Genomic DNA, 21,464 nt, shown 5'->3' with positions numbered 1-21,464 from the left:
ATGTACAATTAATTTCAATTATAATTTGTACCTTAACATATACCTGTGTCCTTATGGATTGTGTCAGTTGTTGGTACGTTTATTACCATTTTATACATGAACAAATTTGTGCCAAGTTCTCTGTATGATGCAATGGCTTGCTTGATTGCTGGTAAACGTTTTCTGCGAAGGAAAAAAAAAATGACATGCTTACGGGTTTTCATTTGGGGCTTGAGGGTGCATATATGCATATATTGCTGCCTCCATGTCATTTAATCATGTTCAGCTAGGCCTCTCTCCGTCTCTCAACTCCATGCTGTTAAAACCCACCACTCTTTTTCTCCCACTCTTGTCACCAGGGTCTTCGAATGGGGGTGATGGTTGCAAAATGTTTTATTAGTGTGGGGACAAGGGCCCTTCAGCCCGATGAATGGAGGAGAAGTCGAGTGGCACTTTTGTCATGGTAATGTTAAGCACATAATAGTTCAACAGCACAATGCCCAGGCACTTCATTCCTCTAGAGCTCGCTGACACCTCTTCAGAGCCGAACCACGGGGTAGCATGTGGGAAAGATCCGCTGGCCCCTGGTCCACATACTCTACGCAGTCCCCACTGCTGTCTATATGCTTCATCATCTTCGGGGGGTAGTCGAGAACCACATATTTTCCCCTCTTGCGCTCAGTTTCAGCCCATGCAATAGAGCCCAGCATGTGCCGTATGAAATAATGAGAGAGCGCTCAGAATGCCCAATAGACTGGAACAATTGAAATCGAGCATCTAAATAGTAGTGTCACTGTGGCCTGTTCAATAAAAAGATGGATTTTTTGCTGTAACTCTCCTGCAGTGGCATTGTGGGAGAAAAAGTGGAGAGGAGAGTACTGCAATGGCAGTGTGTTTTAGAGTAATGTGTTTCCGCTGAAGTCTTTAAGTCCTGAATCTTTAATCTTTATTTTATGTTATATGATAAATTTGATTTTATTAAATGATAAAGACTACAAGAAATTAAATGTTTTAAATTGTTTACATTTTAAACTCATTTTGTTTTGTTACCATTATGAAGTGCAGTGCAGGTTGTATTTTAACAAAATAATGTAGCTTTACATAAATAGTTGCTTTTGCATTATTCATATAGATAATGCACCAATTGCCTTGAGGCCATACACTTCACTTGTTGTGTTTTCAATTATCTCTTGGCAAAAAAAAACAAAAAAACTGTTCCATGTCCAAGAGGTACGGGAAAACTACAGGAAACATCACAGCAGGGCTTTCGAGTTATATTTCAGCAACGTTTTGCAACTATTCCTTAGCCCATAAACTTTCAGTACTTACGCTGTAGTGCTGAAGCGTAGGTTAGAATGAAGAATGGTTGATGTCAGACTCTGAGAAATTGTGTGATAAGCGATGAAACATGTAGACAGTTGGTATGGCTGAGCCTCAGCTGAGCATTGAAATGGAAAGCTGATTGGGTTGGATTTAGACTAATCCTTTAAAGTTAGCACAAGGTATTTAATAGCGAGGTCGCTGGCTGAGGTACCCTATAGTCTTGTTCCTAAGGAACAGATGTTTTCTAAATGATAAGACTTAATGTGTGAGCTGATCTCTGGTCTGTAAACACTTTATTTGTTTATTAGTTGTTGTATATGGATTTATGATCCCCCCACACACACTATACATATATTTCCTTTTTGACTTGAAGAAACTGTTCTTTTCTTTGTTCTTCGGTCTTTAGAGACAAATCAAGGTTTTTTTTCTTCACCAAGCTGCCACTTTGATTTCATCACGGAAGACCTTTGTGGAGTTCACGGCTCTTTGAAATGAGTAAAAAGACCTATGTCTTGGCTCTCTCAAGGGGTCTGATGCTTTTGCCTGGGTGCGAAAGCTCAGGATTAAGCCGGTCACAAAGAGATCAGTTACCTGAGAATTCGCTAAGGGCATCTCTTAAATCTGTACCCCATACATAGTGCAATAGAGCAAGTTTAATGTCCCTTTCTTATATTGTTGGAACTCTGAAAACACGTCCTACTATTTTTGTTGGCATTGTTGTAAATACTGACATGAGCTTCGGTGAAAGTGAAGTATGTTTGTTTTTTTCAGATTGCAACTGCCATATTTAAATGTTTCCCAAACTGGGGTTGTGAGATCAAGAAAAGCTAATTTTTAATTAAACCATAAAATATAAAGTTGGGAAAAAATAATTTTAAAATAAAACAAAATCAGAACACTTAAAACAACTTTATTTGTTTACCTGCATGTCATGTGACTATTAACCGACATAAGAGAACCATGAACATTCAAATGTGCTGTTAAATCATTGAAATATTATCTTTAAGTAAATACTTCAGGTCAAAGGGGGTTGGCTGTCACAACATTTTGGGAATCCCTTCCATTGTAGGTCACTGTTAAGTTAATCGCATACTTTGCGTTGAAGATTTTCAGCTTATTTGATTAGTGCTATGGTGTATCTTGATGCATAGGCATTGCTGTAGTCATTCATTGTATAAAGTCCATGTGAGCTGGCTTTTGCTATTGCTCTGAGCTTAATATGTCAAATGTATTATTACAGAGACAAAGTTCAATGGCCATTTATTACAGCTGAGCTCTTGAGAAGAAATCTTCTTTTTAATATTTCATTACCGTTCATTCCTACCATGAAGTTTATTGAACAGCTATACAGGTAAATGAGATTAATGAAGTAATTCATGCCTGATGTAACAGTTGGCGCTAATGAAACAGCAGAACTTTGGTCACTCTTAAGGGAATAATGGTCGACGAAGGAGATGTTTTGCCGCTTGTTTTCACTCAGGAGGATAATGAGGTGACGGAGGGAGAGGTGTTTTTTACTAGAGCGGAGCATAGCACATTTTTTGTACCAACAGCCATAAAATCTATCTGACAGGCAGTGCAAGGGAGGGAAGCGTGCAGACGCAGAAGGAAAAGCCCCTTAACTGGGTAAAGAGAAAGGAATGCTGGGTAATGGTTCCAGGGAATGAGAAACAGCACTGAATCTGTAAAGAATTATAATCTTTGTGTATGAGAGACAACATTTTCAAAGGAGGAAACTGGAACATGAGCCGCATTCTCATGTGGATTCCTCTGTCATCGTGGCATTCAAATAAATGCTGAATTATTTTGTTCAGCCATGAACATTAAACAGTTAATTAAGTCAAATAGTGTGTTTAAATCTTACTTTTAACTAATCAGATAATCTCTTCTCCGTAAAAAGTGTCTGACCGACACTTTTTCATATTCAAATGATCACATTATTTTTAAAAAAAAAAGTAAAATGCTACAGTAAAACTATATATTTAACTACTTACATTTCATATTAATTCAAAGTAAAATATTATTAAATGTAACGTTTTTGGAAGAAAAAAAAGGACAAATTATCTAATAATTTGAAAAGCCATAAACTGATGATCTGTAAACTGTTTTTTAATGATTCCCATATGTTTCTTCTTAGTTTTTTTTTTGTTATCTGTTATGTATAATAGGGTTTTATGTTACACCATATGTTGTTAAAAGAATGTTTATTGCGTTACTTTAGTGTTGTGTGTTACCATGATGGTGTTTTGTATTTGTGTGTATGTCGTCATGCACCTTATATTAATATTCAGCTTATGGAAAAACTACTTGTGATGAACTCTGATTCATCATGTGACTTTCTCTTTACTACCAGTGTTATTATGGTGGTTGTCAGTATATGTTAAAGGGACAAAACATTTTAGTAGCAGTGTGGCCTCACTAATTCACTAATTGGATTTACCGGTTTAAAATGTAATATTGTTTTTTGTAAATTATGGTTTTACATTGAAAATTTACAGATTGTTCTATAAATATGTTTACATTTTTGTTGTATTTTTTTTTTTTACAGAATTATTCTGGCAACCACAGCTGGCAGTTTTTTGTTTTTTGTTTTTTTTTTCTGTAAAAATTACTGGATTTTTTTATAGTGTATGCATAACATGGCCAGCTCTAAATTGTTGGCAGCAAGCAGCTGTTTTAGACACACGCTTACACCCACAAAAGCAGGAGTCATCATCCAGCTTCTTCATCCGACCACAGGACAAATAAACTATCCCACAGACAAGCAAAACACAAGCGCATGCTGAAGGAGGAAGGACACAAGAGGCTGAGCGAATTAAGAGGGTGGAGGAAACTGAGGAAAAGAGGTTTTCCACTTGAGCCCTGCAGACCTGTTGGTAAAGCAGCAGCGTGTGTGTGTGTGTGTGTGTGTGTGTGTGTTTGTGTTTTTCAACGGGAGGCCATTGACTTATCATTGACCAAGAGCCCTGAGCCTTCTCACTTACAACCACACAATACCTCATTCTGTCCTATCGTTGCCCATTATGTCTATTTACCAACACTGAATACTCCAGCTAAGACACATGAGAGTCTTTCCTTGTGTCTACAGACTCTCTCATAAATACGAATAGGAGAATCTTTTAAAAAATGAGCACTGAGGGGATAGATCGAAGTAGAAAGGGAGTCCAAAAGAAGAAAACTTGCTGACACGGGGCATAACTTAATTTCCACGGTCACAGGGCAGCTGCGAAGAGCGGCCTGCTGTGGAGGGCCATTTTAACTTCAATGGCTCCACTGACCCTGAAGAGCAACTGAGTCTTCATCCCAGCTTCACTCCTATTGAAGGAGGTGAGCAGAAGGATTTATAGGCCTGATTTAAAGAAACAAGTCATCAGTGGCAGTTTCCTATTGATCATGCCTTTGCCTCAAGAGAGCAGACAACCGTATGCTTTGGTATGTGCTTTTGGAGATTTAACCCCTTAAGGAGATGAAAGTAAACAAGCAGCAGTACTGTTTGAAAGGCTTGACTGCACAGTGAACAAGACAACAGTTCTGTCTTTAAATGGTTTTTATTATGTTTAGGTTGTTTCAGTTCATTTGAGTGTGTGTGTACACTGTAAAACCCAATAAGTTCAGAATACTCAAAATATTTGAGGAAACTTATTACCTCAAAACATTTAAGTAAACTAACTCATTTTTTTAAAGTTGGTAGAACTTAAAATTTTTGTGACAAGTGGGGTGGGGCCAGTGTGGTGCACAGGTGTCTCTCACTAACAATCCCGTCACCAGCATCCCTTTCCCAACTCATCATAATGTTAATTACATACAGTTAATTTACATAAACATCACATTCAGATCTTGGTTAAATGTTACATAGCAAATAACACATGCTATTATAACTATCAGAGAGTCATTACATACTTGCATATATGTAATCAAACAACATATGTGGTCTTAAATGTTTTGCAGCTCATCCTCAACCTAACCACAGGCTCTACTTTTCACCACAGTGGTCACCCTACAAAACTAACATAACAGAACCCCCCTGAATCCCAACATAACACAACATTAAACATAAACTTATATCTCCATATGTTAATCTGGTGCAAAAACACACAAAATAACACTTAATTTCAACAGTTATTTATATGGTCTGACGCAAAGCATGCTGGGAATTAGAAATCTGCTGCAGCTCAACTCAATCATATTAAGTTCAGCTTACTACAATGAAATTTTGAGTTCATGCAACTTTTTTCTATTAAGTACAATGAACTTTCATTATTATTTGAGTGAAACAAACTCTTTTAATTTAATTATTTCACTGTTCGGTTTTACAGTGTAAAGGGTGAACGAGAAGGATTTCGACTTCCTGATTTCTTACTTTTATTATAATTTTATCACCTCATCCCACTTACTTCAGTGTTTATATAGTATTTCGTAGTAGAATTTTGAATATTAAAGATTTATTTTGAAGATATGTTGCAAATATATATTAATCACATATTTTTATATAGTTTTAAACTTAAGTTTTAAGTTTTGTAACTATTTGTTCATTGTTGATTGTACGTGAAACCAGTCCATTTTTAGGGGGAAAATGTATTGGAATCATTTGTTTGCATATGCCATTGCATTTGGTTTGGTATTTAGTTAATTCGGTCATAAGGGTCCATTTTTTTGAAATTGAGATTTATACATTATCAAAGCTGAATAAATAAGCGTTCCATTGATGTATGGTTTGTTAGGATATAACAATATTTGGCCGAGATACAACTATTTGAATATCTGGATTCTGAGGGTGAAAAAAAAAAATCAAAATATTGAGAAAATCGCCTTTAAAGTTGTCCAAATGAAGTCCTTAGCAATGCATTCTTTTTGACATAAAAGAAAAATCAATAATTTTGACCCATACAATGTATTGTTGGCTATTGCTACAAATATACCCGTGCGACTTATGACTGGTTTTGTGGTCCAGGGTCACATATGTAAATACTATGTATAAATTACTACTAAATTTTCAAACTATACATACACCATATAATGTGAATTGATGTCAGGTGAATCACTCCTGAGGGTTTCTGGAACATTCCATTTCTCATCTGTACTTTTTCGAACCAGACAGTTTACTGTTAGATTACAGAGTAACCTACCTACACTGGATAACAGCTTTGATTTACATGTTAACCTATTAATTCTCACATTCCCAAAATAAATGTCAAAGACATGTAAATTCCTCTGAATATATGATTATCTTCTTGGAGCATTTTTCTTGGTATTGAAAATGTTTTTGGTCTGTTTAATGTTGGCATGTTTGAATTTATGACCTAACTTGAATTTGTTGTGAACTAAACATACGCTGGAAGAGTAACCCAGAGCTGTGGTTGTGTATATGGTAGCAGTCTGTTTTTTAAGTGAGTATTTGTTTTTCTTTGAGAAACAGTTCTTAAGCTCCCTACTTGTTACTCTAACTTCCCAGGAAACCTCCGAACTTTGTTTTAAAGTGTCCGATTATACTTTATTGCCTGACATCTCAAACAGGCTACATCAAGTCAAGAGCGCACTCGGCAGCGGTCACCATGAATTACAAAACAGAACAACATCAAATGATTAACTAAGTGCAATATCAATCAAAGACAATAAAATGGAGAACACAAACAGAGAGAGGGAAGGAGTGAAGAAAAGCTTGAAGAGAATAAATAATGAAGCCCTAGCAAGGGAGTTGTTAAGAGTTAATAGTCTCTCAGAAACTGAATGGGGGCTGGGGGTTTCACTCTATTAAGTCGACCCCCAGGGCCATGGGCCAAATTGCACCCAGTTGTTTTCCTGAAAGAATTCATCCTTCACACATTCATTTCCCCATTATGTCGTCTCTTTTCATGGCAAAGGCCATGCCAAAGTACCCATGGTTTGGGTTACTCACTTGGTACAATCAGAGAGAGAGTGTTTACGTGAGAGAGCTCACTGAGGGGTTATAAATATGTTAAACTGGTGTGCAGGTTTAAGTGGCCTTGTATAGCAAATACAAGTAGGCCCTCAATATAATGAATTCAGTTTGAATTGAGTATTTCAACACAAAACCCAATAGTAGATTTCAAATCCAAAGGAATTTACATAGCAGTTTGTGGTATGAACAACAATGAAATCTATGCTCATGTATTTTTTTTTTTTTTGTCTGTGGTTCTTTGCTCAAGAGATTATGCTGACTCGGTCATGGTTATTGTCAAGCATCAGGATTGCACACATTCCTTTAGCAAGCTCCTTTATCTCTCCTATTAATATGGGAATTTTATATATTTAAGAAATTAGAAAATGGAGCGTACTCCTGTTGAAGGCTCATTTGAGGTCCATCTTGATCCTGAAACATTCTATCTATCTATCTATCTATCTATCTATCTATCTATCTATCTATCTATCTATCTATCTATCTATCTATCTATCTATCTATCTATCTGTCTATCTATCTATCTATCTATCTATCTATCTATCTGTCTATCTGTCTATCTATCTATCTATCTATCTATCTATCTATCTATCTATCTATCTATCTATCTATCTATCTATCTGTCTGTCTGTCTGTCTGTCTGTCTGTCTGTCTGTCTTATTTATGTGTTTGTTTATTTATTTAAAAGACATATAGACTGATTTAAAGAGTAAGTTCACCCAAAAAATAATTTACTCACCCTCATGTTATTCCAAACCCGTAAGACTTTCGTTCAGACTTTTCGAGAGATTTCTGTCCCACCATTGACAGCTTCCCAACTACCAATTTGTTGCTTCAAAAAGTTCATAAAGAAGATCGTAAAACTAATCCACATGAATTGAGTGTTTAGTCCACATTTTCTGAAGAGACACGATCGCTTTTTATGATGAACAGATTGAATTTAGGCTTTTATTCACATATAAACATTGATCAGTGAAGCTCAACCGCACTTGCTTGACATGCAATAACAAACCTCTTGCTGAAGCTCAAATGTGTTATGTTTAAATGACACGTTTAAATGAACCTCATTGGTTCTCGCACGTCAAACAAACATGCTTGAGCTTCTGTTTACCACAACTGATGTGTGTTGATCAATGTGTGAATAAAAGCCTAAGTTAAATCTGTTCAGCGTATAAAGCGATCATGTCTCTTCAGAAAATTTGACTAAACTGCTCAATTCATATAAATTCGTTTTATGATTTTACAAATTTTTTTGAAGCGGTTATGACAGAGGGACAGAAATTGCTCAGATAGTATTAAAACTATCTTTGTTTGTATTCCAAAGATGACCGAAAGTCTTATGGGTTTGGAATGACATGAGGGTAAGTAATGAATGACAGAATTTAAATTTTTGGGTGAACTAACCCTTTAACGTTTTCTGAACAAAAGTTAAATTGTGCACCAGGGTTTTTCTGTAAAGTAAGTGTACATTTGGGTTCTTCTGGTGGACAGAAAGAGAGGTAGGATGTTAAAGATCATGGAAAATGTAAGAGCTTTGGCTGCTGTGGGCAATGAAAATCACCAGAAACCCAAACCAGATATGAGAAGATAGATGCCTATAGCTTTGGGGCCAGCTGCCTTGAATCAGACCTGCTCCCAACGGGCAACAACTGCTGCAGAGAGGGTCAAATATTCCCTCCATCCTTCCTCAAGGGCACATATATATGGACCTCTTTACTTTTTTTTTCTCCTTCCCTCCCTCCCTCCCTCCTGTCAAGGCAAGAGCCAAAATAACAGCCTATTTGTGCTCTCTCTGTACATCCCCTCAGGACAGGACTGATTGGGAAAGAAAATGTTTGGACTCTAGTTCCCATTTTTCTTTCATAATCACTTTCCTTGATAAACCTGCTCCAGTTGGCTCTTTGCCAAACAATGTGCTTACTGCAACCTTTTGGTTTGTTCCAAAAAAGATTTGGAAAATGGTGGTGACTTCATCCACCATCTGCAAAACAAGCCTGAAGTAATGATGGCAAATTAAAACCTGTTTATCAGTATTAGGCCATGTTCAGTGCAACACTGAGTCCCTGTTGATGTGTGAACTGAGTTTAGATCTATTTTGTCATTTACTGACACATTGTTTTGGTTGGAGGAGATTATGTGAATCATTGGAGTGTTCTGACATACTTAAAGTAATATGTTTTCAGTTTCTTGGAAATAATTCATAAAATATGAAACTTAACAGTGACACTTTACAATATGGTCCCATTAGTTAACATTAGTTAATGCATCAGCTAACAATGAGCAAAATATTTTTGTTAACCTTTGTTAATGTTAGTTAATTAAAAATTTTCATGTTAGCGCACAGTGCATTAACTCATGTTAAAATATGAAAATTCTGTCATTTATTACTCACCCTCATGTCGTTCCACACCCATAAGACCTTCGTTCATCTTCGAAACACAAATTAAGATATTTTTGATGAAATCCGATGGCTCAGTGAGGCCTCTATTGCCAGCACTGTCACTGAACCTTTCAAGATCCAGAAAGCTACTAAAAACATATTTAAAACAGTTCATGTGAGTACAGTGGTTCAACCTTAATATTATAAAGCGACGAGAATATTTTTTGAATACGACTTTTCAACAATATCTAGTGACGGCCGATTTTAACACTGCTTCGAAGCTTTACAAATCTTTTGTTTTGAATCAGTGGTTCGGATTGCGTAAACGAAGCCTCATTTACTGAAATGATGTGACTTTGGCGAACCACTGATTCGAAACAAACGATTCGTAAAGCTTCGAAGCAGTGTTTTGAAATCGCCAATCACTAGGTATTGTTGAAAAGTTGTTATTTTGTTTGTTTTTTTGGTGCACAAAAAGTATTCTCGTCGCTTCATAATATTAAAGGTGCCCTAGAACTTCTTTTTAAAAGATGTAATATAAGTCTAAGGTGTCCCCTGAATGTGTCTGTGAAGTTTCAGCTCAAAATACCCCATAGATTTTTTTTAATTCATTTTTTTAACTGCCTATTTTGGGGCATCATTAACTATGCACCGATATATAGGTTGCGGCCCCTTTAATTCTCATGCTCCCCCGCCCCCGGAGCTCGCGCTTGCCTTGAACAGCATAAACAAAGTACACACAGCTAATATAACCCTCAGAATGGATCTTTACAAGATGTTCGTCATCCCACATGGAAAAAACCTATATAAACATATATGTTTCAATATAGGTTTTGATATAGGTTTTACATATATGTGACATATATAAAATTGGCCGTTTTCCTATATTATATGTACATATATGTACATATATGCACACATATATGTACACATATATGCACACATATATGTACACATATATATATATATATATACACATATATGTACATATATGTACACATAATATAGGAAAACGGCCAATTTTATATATGTCACATATATTAAAAACCTATATCAAACCTATATTGAAACATATATGTTTATATAGGTTTTTTCCATGTGGGACCAATTTCACGTGTTCGTGTAGCGGTGTGTTTTCTGCGTTGTGTCGTAATCAAAGACAGACTGCGAAAAATCTTGCCATCAGGTCCTCACTTTATTCTGTATAACACAAATGGCAATATATGAGGACTTGTGCAGCATACAAACAGCATGCGGCAGCAACGCACAACGCTGAGAAAGAGAGATATTAAAAGTAACTTAAGTAAAGAAAAATAATCAACGAAACATCTGAATGTACATCACAGAGGGGTTTTGGATTACAATCATACAAATATATCATGTGAATTCAGCTGTTACATGAAACACGGCCTTAATTGAATCACCGCAAAAACTTTGTGCGACCTACCGCTGTGATGTCTCATGCAGACTGGGAAGCAGCAAAGTGCGTCAACACCCCAAGTCAGCATGGCGGCAGGAAACCCCAAATATGGTCATGGCAAGTGGAATCACAAAATAATTGTCTAAATACATAACTGCTACATTCGCACATACATAAGTTCTTGCATAATTTTTTTCGTTAATTCTTAGTTTTTGCCTTGATAATAGAAAATATGAGCTAGGCATCATGTATGACAGTCAAAAATGAGATATGAGCTACAAAATGATCAGATCCTGCCATTAGCTATATAGAAGACATATCTTGTATGTATAGGGCATATATATGGATATGAAGAAGCAATAAAGGAGACCTATATTTCCTGTATATGCACATATATGCACCTCAATTTTGCCTATATGTGGCATATATACACATATATGCAGTATATATACGCATATATGCAGCATATATATAGCATATATGCAGTATATATGTGCATATATGCAGCATATATATAGCATATATGCAGTATATATGCGCATATATGCAGCATATATATTATCATATATGTGCATATATGCAGCATATATGTACATATACACTGCATATAGGTTTCATATATGCGCATATATCCACATATAGGTTCTTTACATGTGGGATGCATGCTGCATGCATACATCGGATCATGTGAGTATTGTATTTATTTGGATGTTTACATTTGATTCTGAATGAGTTTGAGGCTGTGCTCCGTGGCTAACGGCTAATGCTACACTGTTGGAGAGATTTATAAAGAATGAAGTTGTGTTTATGAATTATACAGACTGCAAGTGTTTAAAAATGAAAATAGCGACGGCTCTTGTCTCTGTGAATACAGTAATAAACGATGGTAACTTTAACCACATTTAACAGTACATTAGCAACATGCTAACGAAACATTTAGAAAGACAATTTACAAATGTCACTAAAAATAACATGTAATCATGGATCATGTCAGTTATTATTGCTCCATCTGCCATTTTTCACTATTGTTCTTGCTTGCTTACCTAGTTTGATGATTCAGACTGCAAGCAATGGAGTTTGAAACTCAGTGTATGTCTTTTCCATGTACTGAACTCTTGTTATTCAACTATGCCAAGGTAAATTCAATATTTAATTCTAGGGCACCTTTAAGGTAGAACCACTGTACTCACATGAACTGTTTTAACACTGCTTGCCAATCATCATAAAATGGAATAAAGAATTAGTAATCTTGAAGACATTGTTCAGGTGTTTTTGATTAGGGTTGGAGCTAAACTCTGCAGGACAGTGGCACTGTTTTAGACAATCTGCAGAAAGAACTGATCAACTGTTCTTTTCGGAACTGCTTTGGTGACCAACTCTCTCTCTCTCTGCCTCCATACATTCATATTTTGAGTCTGATTCATTGGCCGAATAAGATAAAACAAAAATAAGTAAAGTTCAAGATAAATCTTTCTTTTTTTCTTCTTCAAAAGTTCTATAGATTTCACAATTATATTATTTTTTGGCCACTGTTATCGTATTGTGAAAATTTGACAGCTCGAATTTGAATCAGTAAAACAAAAGTTGTTTTTCCTGTTATCTTTCAAACCTTGTCGGCTCGACTAAGAGAATGCTCTTGCACTTTGGAGCATGACAAAAACGTAGGAAACAACAGCTGTTGCTTTCACAGAAACTTTTTTTCCTCCCTTGCCTTGCTCTGCCAAAGAGCGTTGAAAGTTAAAAGAGCTTGGTCACCAAGGAAACAGCCCTCACCCTTCTCCCCTCCCCCATACACCCACACTGTCTCTCTTCCTGGAAGGGTATTGGTTTACAGCCCATATTGGGCTGCGAGAGAACAGATCTTTGGCCTGAATCCTTCAGCCTTCATTATGGCACCTTGATGAAGGACGAAGAAGGAATCCGACACAATTATTCCTGCTCTGACCTCGCTCTCTCAACACACTTGATAATCGAGTTGGGGGAAAATGAGGAATTTTAATCAGATTCCTGACATCCTGCTCAGGGTTCTGTTGCAACTGGGCCACGGTTCTGAGCCAGGTGTGTGCCTTGTGTCCCTGGACATCTTCCAGTGACAGTGCTGCTTTATTAGTTTGAGTCAAATTACAGCAGGTTAGCTCAGTATGAATAAGTGCAAGCTCAATGTGATGAATGCTCTTGCAAAGCAGTGAAAAAAAGTAAAATAATTTTAATTCAGTCCGTTTTCCAGACAAATAGGTCAACGTTAATATAACCGGAATCTATGTCTTTCAGGCCTTAAAGGGAGAGTTCACTCAAAAATGAGAATTTTGTTATCATTTATTCACCCTCAAGTTGTTCCAAACCTGTATACATTTCTTTCTTCTGCTGAACGGAAGATGTTTTGGAGAATGTTTGTAGTAACCAAAGAGTTGTGGTGCAACACTGACTATAAAAAATACTATGTAAGTCAATGGCGCCCCACAACTGTTTGGTTACAAACATTCTTCAAAATATCTTCATTTATGTTAAGAAGAACAAAGAAATGTAAATAGGTTTGAAACAACTTGCTAATTTTAGTTTTAATGGGGAGAATAAAGTAACCAAGGGAAATTCTTTCAAGTTCTTTCAAGTGAGGAAAGTAAAATGTGTGAATACAAAAGATTAATGAATAATTCCGAATAAATGACAATGCTTAAATTCAGCATTAGTACTGCATCATTCCAAAAGTGTTTAAAGTTATTTTTTGTGTGGACTGAAATGATGCTTATGGCACAACATTCAAGATTTAAAAACAATATAATTCATATAATTCATGGATGGGACATTTTTGTTAGAGCAAACTTGGATGTGATGTGTATGTCAAAGTCAGTTTTGTTTTTCATAAAGTTTTCTTTTCATCTTTGTACAGAATTAAAGACTATGAGATCCTACAAATCTTTCTCAATAATTATCATTCTTGCCAAGGGCATGAAAGTAATATTACATTGGGGAACTAATTACAGTGTAATCAAGTTTTCATTTAGCAATTAGTAGCCTATGAATCATTTTTAATTTACATGTGTTCTTGGCTTTCCTCGTTTAGTTGTGGGACCAACCACAGCACACATTCAGATGGCTTATTATTATTTTACTTTTGACAAATGTGTGATGGCATATCCGAGACAGACCTCAGTAAGCCTTGCCATGCGAATCTTGCTGTACCTTCGCCTAGCTTTAATTTTCTTATTCTTCTTTAGATCTGTGAGGCAAACAAATGACCTCACAGGACACTGATAGAATTTTCTCAAAAATAATTTTTGCATTTTTCATTTGTAAATATAATTTGCGCTCAAGTACATTAAATTCTCTAAAGTAATACATTCAGTTGCCAAATAGTTCAGTACATTTTCTTTCATATCCCAGGGTGCAACAGTAGATTCAGTTGAACATCTTAATAATGTTCCACCTCTCAAGGTGCACTGCCTTTGTTATGTTATGGATCATAGAGCGAGCAAGGACCTGCTAGAACTGTGAAAAGCACCCACAATTCCTCAGGGGATTATTTCCCATTTATTGCAACTCTAGTGTTCTTTAAAAAGAGATAAACCTCATGAGATTGTCAGGTCAATATCCCATTGCGACCCTCTCAGAAGGTGCCCTTTTCCATTGATCTGAAACCAGTTTAGTGTTTCATAATTGTAAAGCTCAAAAGATCAGAAAAGGGAAAGTGGTTTCTGGATCAGCGCAAACATGGGATGTGAGACCATGTGGTTTTGCGTTTATGTTTATTCTATGTGACATTCTTCAGAAAGTATGTTCATCTGCCTAGTGGAACAGTGCAAGGAGCTTGTGACAGAGAGAAAATTATCTCGTATAATTTATTAGAACACCACTGATTAATATAAATAGAAATCTGAATTCATTTCTGCTCTTTAAAATATCTCTATATTTGCTAATATTCTAAAATTAGTATCCATTAAGACCACTTTTAATTTCAAACAAGCATCCACAGCAGAGAACAATGTTTTCAGTAGAGAAAGCAAAGGCTATTTTCTTCTTAAAGGCTCAGAGGAGCTTTTCAGACAGATGCTGAGCCCTCTCCACTCTAATGTGCTTATCCAAACAGAGCGGCAATGAAGAGGTTAAAGGGTCAAATTTGTGCACATTTGCCTTTTCGTCCTTTGATTTCAGCGCTTGTTCTGAAGCACCTGTTCCCACCCCTCCTTTTGGTTTTCTTAATTTTTGTTTATTTTGGGATGTATCCATTTGCTTCAGGCATTTCACAGCTCAATGGCCAGTGAGATCTGTGGGATGCTTAACCCTTCTGCCCTGAGCCATTGGATAGGAAACAGTTGTGCAGAGCACCAACACATCTCACCCCTTAAACAAACTGTTTAAGAAGGAATGAAATACTTCTTAAAGGAACAGTTCATCCAAAATGAAAGTTCTTTCTTCATTTACTCACCCTCATGTGGTTCCAAATGACTTTTTTTTTTCCTCTGTAGAACATAAAAGAAAATAATAAAAAAAAAAAAAAAAAATGTTTTCAAAAGTTTCTGGGGACCAATGTTGTTTTAGACTCCATTGACTTCCACTTTATAGACAATGTCCAAAATATCTTATTCTTCAAAAGAAAAATTTGGAACCACATGAGGGTGGGTAAATGCCAATTATTTAAACTATACCTTTAATATAAACCCAGGTGTCTACACCAAAGGTCTGCTATTGGTTAGTAGTGTGAGGTGAGTGTAGTTTGTGTTTTAAAATGCGTTCCAACCCTATTGGACAAAGCTGATCACAGAAGGTTATATTTTCATTTGGTCATTAGGTGGCTTAACTATGCACTTAATTGTTTGATATAATTTGACTTATGTACATGCATGTTGGTGCATTGTATTTACATTTAAAGAACTTGCATTAAATTAACATTTGTAGTTGCACTGTTAACGTAACCCAAACCTAACTCTAATCCCTATAACCCTAACCCTAACCCTATCCTTACTATTAAAATTGTAGCTCAAACACATTAGCAGTAAATGTGGGAATTTTCCACAACAATATGTAGTTATACAGTCCATAGTCTTGTAGGTATTTAATACACATATAGTTAAGGCCACCTAATGTAAAGTGTGAACTTTCATTGTTTTAGTGAAGTCAAATAGAGTCCGCTGAAGGAATCGGTAACTCTAGAGAACATGCAGAAGTCAAACCCAAGCTAAATATCAAAACCCAGCTGATTTATTCAGCTTCGTCAGTTCGACCTCCATCAAAACCACCACGCTGACAATTTCCCTTTTGGTCCTCGCTTTCACACCTTCACAGTAGGTCATCCCTCCATTTCTCTTTTCATCTCTCTGTGTCCATATGGAGAGCGCAATCCAAACTCCCCCTCAACCTCGACATGGAGTCTGTGTTAGCACATCCAGCTGAGAGAAAAGTCAACAGTCCTTTAATAGTTTTCATGAAGAGGTCTGGAGAGGAACTGGGTGTGTGGGAATGTAAGGAGGGTATTGCAACAAATTTCTTTGATTAAGTAAAATTTATTATTGTGCATGTAATGTGTGTATGTGTGCATGTATGTGCATGGTTTTAGCTCGCGGCTTCACAGGATAATTCTGAGTTAGCTTGGAAATTCAAAGGCATAATCATGTCAATACAAGCACAAGGAGCAAGTCAAGAGATTAGCCCAAGCCAAACACTTTGACAGCTATGAAAGCCCTATACATCTTCTGCTAAATCCTTGTGTGTCTGAATGCTGTTTAAACTCATTGTACACAGTAAGTCAATTACATATATCTCCTCTGTTTAGTCAGAATCCTTTTAAATCCCCACATCAGTTTATTCTCTGATCACAATGATCCCATTTAATGCAATGCCAAGACAATATTGTCATCAAATGTGAATCTTAAAAGAAAAGTTCATTCAAACAGAGTGTTAATTGCTGTGGCGGGCAAAGAATAAATACATTTGGTTTAAAATGAAGACATTTCATTAGTCATCATGGACAAATTTTATACTTAGCTATGTGTGAAGTGCAACATGCCGTGTCAAGATGTTAAATTTAATATCTCCATAAAGGCTGTCTCTAAACCAGGACTGCACCAGCTGTTATATGTGATTTTAGTGACAGTTAAAAATATGTTGTAATATCTTGAGGATATGGATGAAACTGAATGGCATATTTAATGGCGTGTTAATTCAGTAATGTTTATCTGTTTGTTTATTCTAATCACATCAGTGAACTGACAAGCATTAAGGCATGCTTCAGTAACTGTACTAAACAAACTTTCACACTTTACAACAGTTGCATGGTTAACACAGACCAACTCTCGACCACATGTTTGAGTAATCGGGTAGCCACAGCCCGTGAGCACCGTTTGCCTGGTTTATTATTGTTAACATTGAGTGGCTTAAAGAGCTCTCCCTCTGTTTGTGTCTGCGGCGGCCTGTGCCAGCTGTGCGGACACGTGGAGGACTGTGTAAAAGGGCATTTTCTACATATTCACTGTAAACTCTGCACACTGTTAAAGACTGGGTATTAGTGTTAGTACCTATCAACAGCTGCAGTGCCTGCACTAACCATGTAGATAGACCAGAATCATTATGAAATACATTAAATATTATCAAACAGATAAACAAATAAGAAATTCTTTACAGGCATTTTGCTTAAAGGGTTAGTTCACCCATTTATTACTCATGTCGTTCCACACCTGTAAGAACTTTGTTCATCTTCGGAGCACAAATTAAGATATTTTTAAAATCCAATGGCTCATTGAGGCCTCCATTGACAGCAAGATTATTTGCACTTTCAGATGCCCAGAAAGCTACTAAAGACATATTTAAAACAGTTCATGTGACTACAGTGGTTCAACCTTAAAGGTGCCCTAGAATTGAAAATTGAATTTACCTTGGCATAGTTGAATAACAAGAGTTCAGTACATGGAAAAGACATACAGTGAGTCTCAAACTCCATTGTTTCCTCCTTCTTATGTAAATCTCATTTGTTTAAAAGACCTACGAAGAACAGGCGAATCTCAACATAACACAGACTCTTACGTAACAGTCGGGATTATTAATATGTACGCCCCCAAATTTTGCATATGGCAGCTCATGTTCAAGGCATTAGACAAGGGCAGCCAGTATTAACGTCTGGATCTGTGCACAGCTGAATCATCAGAAGTTATGCAGATAAGCAAGCAAGAAAATGGCAGATGGAGCGATAATAACTGACATGATCCATTTCATTATTAAACACTTGCAGTCTGTATAATTCATAAACACAACTTCATTCTTTATAAATCTCTCCAATAGTGTAGCATTAGCCGCGTTAGCCCGAGCATAGCCTCAAATTCATTCAGAATCAAATGTAAACATCCAAATAAATACTATACTTAATGATCCGATAGGCTGCATGACGAACACTTTGTAAAGATCCATTTTGAGGGTTATATTAGCTGTGTGAACTTTGTTTATGCTGTGTATTATAGAGTCGCGAGCTTGGGGGCGGGAAGCGCGAGGATTTAAAGGGGAAGCACGCTGAATCGCCGCATTTATAATGATGCCCCAAAATAGGCAGTTAAAAAACTGAATAAAAAAAAATCTATGGGGTATTTTGAGCTGAAACATTCAGGGGACACCTTAGACTTATATTACATCTTGTGAAAAAGCATTCTATGGCACCTTTAATGTTATGAAGTGACGAGAATACTTTTTGTGCGCCAAAAAAAAAAATAATAATAATAAAAAAAATATATATATATATATATATTGACTTTATTCAACAATATCTAGTGATGGGTGATTTAAAACACTGCTTCATGAAGCTTCAAAGCTTTATGAATCTTTTGTTTCAAATCAGTGGTTTGGAGTGTGTATCAAACTGCTAAAGTCACGACCCCCCGTGGTGAACCATTGAAATTTCGAAGCCTTTATGACGTATTGAAGCCTCGTTTACTGAAATCACATGACTTTGGCAGTTTGATGCCTTCAAAGCTTCATGAAGCAGTGTTTTGAAATCGTCCATCACTAGATATTGTTGAATAAAGTCGTTATTTAGTTTATTTTTGCCGTTTTTGTCATTTCATAACATTAAGATTGAACCACTTTAGTCACATGAACTGTTTTAAATATGTCTTTAGTAGCTTTCTGGGCATCTGAAAGTTTTAATTATCTTGCTGTCAATGGAGGCCTCACTGGAGCCATTGGATTTTATCAAAAAATATCTTCACTTGTGTTCTGAAGATGAACAAAGGTCCTATGGGTATGGAACGACATGAGGATGAGTAATTAATGGCAGAATTTTCATTTTTGGATGAACTAACCCTATAAAATGCATTTTATTTTCTCTTTTGTTGACATTTCCCCTCAAATCCTGTTTCACATTTTTCATCTATTTCTGTAGACTGTATTTCAGGCCTTTTGACTAAAAATACCATTATAATGAAGACAAATTGCGAGTGTGCTTCAATAATTTAAAAATGATTTCAGAGTATTCTCTCATGTATTGTCACTGTGTTTCCATAGTTTTATGAGAACTGAACATTCTTGTCGGGACAGTTTGTGTTGTCATTTGGCTTGGAGTTTCTTACTAGCTGTCTGCCAAGATGACATTTTGGTTTGACCCACAGTTTAAACCTCTCCAAGTACACACTAGAGGCATACATCTTCCCCAGACTTCTCAAAGGACTTGAACATCATCCAAGACAAAACATCGGCCATCTCAGAATGATCTATTACAGTGACAAGAAGAGTTTCTTTTTCTTGACCTTTTTTAGTTCTTTGGTGGTTGCCAACCCATTGTTTTTTTCAAAGTTTAAAACTAGATTCATGCAGAGTCATGCATAACAATTAAAAATGTACCCTCAAAGCAAGCTGTATGCTGAATCTAGCTTAAGATTGCTTAAATATGTTTGTTCTGTTATGAGTTTCTGCAGGCCCTTGAAAATGTTACTTGATTGTAGATTTAGTTATCAGACGTTCTAAACTATAATCGAATATTTAAATGTCAAGTGAAAAAAAAAAAGCAGACACTTTTGAAAGTTTAAAGTTTATGTTTATCGTTTGCCACTTCCTGCCGCCTTCTCCTTCTCCTCAACTATGAACAATGTTACATTGGTGCTGAAACCCGGGAGGAAGGAGTTTCACGCTGTCAGAGAGCCCTTGTTGTTGAGGGGGATCGCGGTGCTGTGGAGGTCATGCAGCACGAAGGACTGGTGACAGCCTGTGGCTGCCCAAGATGGGGGTCATTCCCCAGGAGGCAGAGCAGTAGGAAGGAGGTCCCCGTTCCATCACGGTGGACAGCAACAAGCCCTGGCTTCCGGCAAATGACAGCCTCGCTGCCGGATGCCCATAGCCGGAGGAGCCGTTGTCATTCACCAGGTGGCAGAGCAGTAGGAAGGACCATCCAGTTCCATCACATGGCACCATGAGTAAAGGCCACTCAGCTGGTTGAGGACTGTGTGGCAGTTTGCTTGGGGATCCGTTCTCATCCTTCCATCTCCTTTCTCTCGTCTGGCCTTACCCCCAGGTGCTGGCCCACCGTGAGGTGGTATAGTAGAGCGCAGTTTTGGCAGTGCCCCCAGCCTGCAGAGGGCGATGGGGGTATGTGGCATGAAGCAGGGCGGGGTCGAGAGCGTTATTTATGTTTATTAATGAAAGTTTACGTATAACGTTTGCCGGTTACTGCCTTCTTTGCTACTTTGCTACAAATGTGTAATAATTAGGGTGTGCAGTGATTCTGAATATAGGCGGGGCTTAAACTGGAAGTAAAAACTCACCATTGTGTTTGGTAAAAATATCACGATCTGTATTATTTACTGGCCACCAGTAATAAGTCACTACAAGACACTGAAATACCTTAATATGTCAAGTTAGGTTACATAGGTGATAACAGTCACTGTGATTTTGCCAAGTAAGGCATATTCCTGGATCAACATATTTTGTTGATCCTGGAACAACATTCCTGCCTGAAAATTTAGTCTTAACCCTGTTCCTACCCCTAAACCTAATCCTACCCATAACTTATCCCAGAGGGGAAAGATAGGTGAATAACATTGATGTAGAAGCACCTAACCCTGGTTGTAAACCTAAACTTGACATAAACGGTAAACTTAAATCTGATTGGTTGATTGGAATGTTGTTCCAGGATCAACAAAGATGTTGATCCAGGAACATGTTGTGCTTCACCAGGTGATAACTGCGTCGGGCTGAAACTAGCTAGCAAAAAACTCTTGTGTCGCGCCTGGCGCCGCATTGCGGCAGGTGTATGATAGGGCCCTTAGTGTTGTAGTCACCACTAATACTATTATACAGCAATATTAGATTGTACAATTTAACACAGTTTAATTTATATGGCACATCGCTAAACCCATAATTTTCTAACCATGTACTAAAATCTGTAAATCAAATCCTGCAATTTTTCAGAAAGCGGATATACAGTAATTTTTATAATTACAGTAGGTTTATGTTGGCTGCCACAACAGATGGGA

This window comes from Megalobrama amblycephala, linkage group LG4, assembly GCF_018812025.1.
Source record: "Megalobrama amblycephala isolate DHTTF-2021 linkage group LG4, ASM1881202v1, whole genome shotgun sequence".
Classification (NCBI taxonomy): domain Eukaryota; kingdom Metazoa; phylum Chordata; class Actinopteri; order Cypriniformes; family Xenocyprididae; genus Megalobrama; species Megalobrama amblycephala.
Note: the sequence above shows the minus strand (reverse complement) of the source record.